Consider the following 4,606-nt stretch of genomic DNA (forward strand, 5'->3'; position numbering starts at 1 on the left):
AAAGTCCCAGCATCCTATTTGGTCTATCTCTATAGACCTTAATACCCAGTATAAAGGATGCCTCTTTTAGATCTTTTATAGAGAACTCCTTAGACAACCATACTTTAACTGAGGTCAATATGGGAATGTCATTCCCAATTAGGAGGATGTCATTTACGTACAATACGAGGAGGACAACTGCACTCCTACTGATCTTTTTGAATACACATGGTTCCTCTTCGTTCTTGATGAAGCCAAACATTTTGATCATATCATTGAAACGAGTATTCCAGCTCCGAGATGCTTGCTTAAGTCCATAAATGGATCTTTGCAGCTTGCAGACCTTGTGATTATCATCACTGGATGTGAAACCAAGTGGCTGTTCCATATAGATATCTTTCTCAAGATGTCCATTTAAGAATACCATTTTCACGTCCATCTGCCATATTTCATAATCGAAATAGGCTGCAACAGTAAGCAATGTGCGGATGGATTTTAGTATGGCTGCAGGTGAGAAGGTATCCTGATAGTCAATGCCTTCATGCTGACTATAACCTTTCGCTACGAGCCTAGCCTTGAATGTCTCTACATTCCCATCTGCACCTATCTTTCTCTTGAAGATCCATTTACACCCAATAGGTACAATACCTTCAGGTAGATCTATCGAGGTCCAGACTTGGTTTGAGTGCATTGAGTCAATTTCTGATCTCATTGCCTCTAACCATTTCTCAGAGTCGATATCTGATATCGTCTCGTCATAGGTCTTGTGATCATCACCATGAGCCTCATTTTTTGTGAGGAATATTTTCTCTATATCCTCTTGTATAGTACCTAAGTATCTTTCAGAAGGACGAAAAATTCTAGTCGATCTATGAGGTGGAAGAGGTTGTGTTAAGATTGGTTCTAATTGATTGGGTTCCTCAGGTTCTTTAGCTCGTTGCTCTTGGGAGACATTCTCCTTGAGCTTAATTATTCTTCCGATGCCACCATCTTGAATAAACTATTTTTTAAGAATAATAGTATTTCGACTCACAATCACATTGTGGTCTTCCAGAATATAGAAATAGTATCCTAATGACTTTTTAGGATATCCTATGAATTAAGCTCTAAAAGATCTGAACTCTAACTTGTCCGCCTGCTGTCTTTTAATATGAGCCGGACAACCCCAAATTTTGAGATGATTCAGACTTGGCTTCTTACCATGCCATATCTCATATGGTGTAGTAGGAACAGTTTTAGATGGAATCCTATATATATATATATCTATATATATCTGTGTGTGTGTGTCTATATATGTATGTGTATATATATACATATATATATATATATATACATATATATATACACATACATCCATTAATAAATATATATATACATATATGTATGTATATATACACATATATATGTATATATATATATATTATTGGGAATAGTGTCCCAAAGTCAATCGTCATCTATTGATGGTTGTGCTCTTTCCTGTATTAGTATATGAATTATAAATAAATAAAAGTTATTTTGATATTTTTCATCACAAATTATTTCATCTTCTAATGAACTCCTGTGTTGTGGTGAAGTCCTTAGAACTATTTAGACTCAACAAAGGAGGATTTGTCATTTAGTCCTTAAACCAGTTCACGACCAAATGATACGTTGTTACCAAGGACAACAATATTTATCAAGCATAGGTCATTGTGTGCCATATGGATTGGTTGTCCTCTTAACCAAAGAGTGTAGAGACACTGGTATGGCATACAGATGACATGTAAGGGTACATCTGCACTGAACGTGACCAACTCCGGAGCTTTTTCTGCTGTCAAAATTTACTCCGATGGGATATGGGTATAACTATCCCTCCGACCTGAGACTGCCACAGTGACTTGCAAGCAACTCACTGCATTTAGGCACTGGACTACCTGAATTTTTAATTCAGTGATGGAAGGCTGCTGGGTGTAGTCAAGTACTTGACTTGTCGGTGCGTGTGTCAAGATGGGATTGACCACTCCAGTTCAGGAGCTGTGTACAGTCGTGTTTCAATTTAGCAAAACCTTGGCCAGAGTAGTCCTAGTGAGGAGTCACAGGACTGTTTGAGTTGAGCATGATTTGGATGATTTAATCAGGGTTGACAGTTTAACCCTGAGTCATCCTATACACAGGGGTCAAAAGAGATGAATTATACAGTAACCATATTCGCGTAGGTTCTGAATGTTGCAATTGCGACTATTCGATCTATCTGGATGTCAGGTACCATTGCTAGATGATCACTTTGATTAGTATAAAAATTGATTCCTCTGCTATCAACTTAGGTTTGAACCTGCGGGGTCACACACATTAGAGGTTCCTATCTGATCTAATAGCTGGTGAAGAGTCCCACTGGACTGAGACTCTTTGACCAAGAGTCCTAATATTTAGGAACTCTGAGTTCTATGTATCTAAGACTCCGTGATCAAGAATCAAGATTCTCTGATCATGAGTTCCACACATTTTGGGTACCGGGGTCAGAGTCCCACTGGTTTGGGACTCTTCGATCAGGGTTTCATATCGATGGACTTTGATGCCTGATTGCCCATCGGATTTGAACTCAGTATCTATGAGAGATTTAATTAATGATTTGATCGCTAACCAACTCAATTGAGTAATTATTTTTAGATCAAGTCCAATTGAATTGGATTCAATTGGGTTTGACCCGATTAGGTTAAGAGTTGACCTAATCGCCGAGGTGGTTTGGTCCCTGATCTGATCAGGGGTTGGGCTTAGTCAATTTTTGATTTGATTAAGATTTTATTTAATCTAATTAAACCTAATTATGTTAGATTTAACTTAGTCTAATTATGCCTAACCTATTTTGATAAGGTTGGTTCAATTAGGTTTGAAACCACCTTGACTTATCTCCCTGCACCACCTCACCTCACCTGCACCTATTTGAATTCACGAGAAATGAGTTCTCATGAATTTTCTCTCATGCAAAAGTCTTTCCATGCCCCTCCTGTGCATGCCATCTGAGTGGATAAAGATGGTTGGTTGGCCATTCAAATTCAAATGAAGTTTGAATTTGAATGGACAACTAATCCCATGCGCCACCTTATCCACTTGTGCTCCACTTCCTCCACACGAGAAAAAGTTTCTCGTGTAAACTCTCCATGCACAAAGAAGTCCACGCCCCTCCCTTCTCATGCCTTGAGTGGATAAGGATAAGTTGGTTGGCATTTGAATTCAAGTGAGCAACCACCTAGCTTTATCCTCTCACGTGATAAAGACACGGTTGCACTATTTTAAAAGAAAAAAGAAGATGGGGCATGCGCAATATCTTATCTGAGAAAGAAAGAGTGGCATGAGAAGGCCTTGTGCGTGAGATCAAAGTTCAAAAAAACTTCCGAAAGAAAAGAAAAGAAAGAAAGTGGGCGTAGGGTTTTCTCAGAGTATCCTAGGGTTTCTGCCTAGGATTTGGGAAGTGATAAAGTGAGCTACGAGTGTCGTGAGCCCACCAAATTTTAAGAAGAGCTTCATCAACCTCTCAAATATCTCTGCTGACAATCTAGAGCATCTGAGCAGTCAGCAGTCACCGATCGAAGGAGTTTGATCAGCATCAGCCGTCGAAAAGATTCTGCAACGAACTAGCATTCGTGAGGAGCCAATCAGATCGAGAGCTTCATGTGGATGATCCACAGAGATCAAACATACTGTGTGGCTATATTACAATAATCAAATCTTTTTTACGGTGATTAGATTGTGACGATCAACTACCTGCACGAAGGTAATGTGTTATGAACACATAACAGTAAAATATTTACTGTAGAAGTTTAAATTTTAAATTTAAATACATGCTATATATATCATATTTTGATCTTTATGTAGGGTTAATACATGTTAATTAATTAGATTAATTAATAATTTCTACTATAAAATTATAATTTTAAAAAAGTTTTAAAATTATCATTTTACCCCTGCACTGAAATTCACTACAAATGGTATCAGAGCAGGTTCTAAAATATGATATACATTTGCATGCATAAATTAAGTAGTAATCTAAAAGTTTAAATTTAAAATTTAAATTTAAAATTTAAAATTTAAAATTTCAATTTTGAATTTTGAAATTTGAAATTCAAAATTCAAAATTCAAAAATTTAAAATTCAAAATTTGAAATTTATTTGAAATTTTAAATTTAAAATTTAAAATTTAAAATTCAAAAATTTAAAATTTAAAATTTAAAATTTGTTTGAAATTTGAAATTCAAAATTTAAAATTTAAAATTTGAAATTTAAATTTTGAAATTGGTGTATTTAGATATACTTGATCCAAATAGCAAGTAGTCTAATTGGGTTGGTTGCCATGGTCGTCCGGTCATTGAGAAAAATAGGGTTTAATGGCCCTCTCCTCCCATTCGATGGGATTCTCCTATGGCGGTAGGGGTACCGATGCGATTATATCCCATGCAGACGAAGCAGCGAAAGGACTTAATTGTAAAGGTTCAATTATAAAATTTATCATGAATGTGTTAGATTAGATCTAAAGAAATATTCATGATTTATTTTGATTGAGTTATTTTCTGTTATGTAATTAGCAATAGGATTGCTGTTTATGAAATGTGCTGATCCATTTGTGAAATGAGTCAACACATTTGGTGAACAA

Source organism: Elaeis guineensis, chromosome 14 (genome assembly GCF_000442705.2).
Source record: "Elaeis guineensis isolate ETL-2024a chromosome 14, EG11, whole genome shotgun sequence".
Lineage (NCBI taxonomy): Eukaryota > Viridiplantae > Streptophyta > Magnoliopsida > Arecales > Arecaceae > Elaeis > Elaeis guineensis.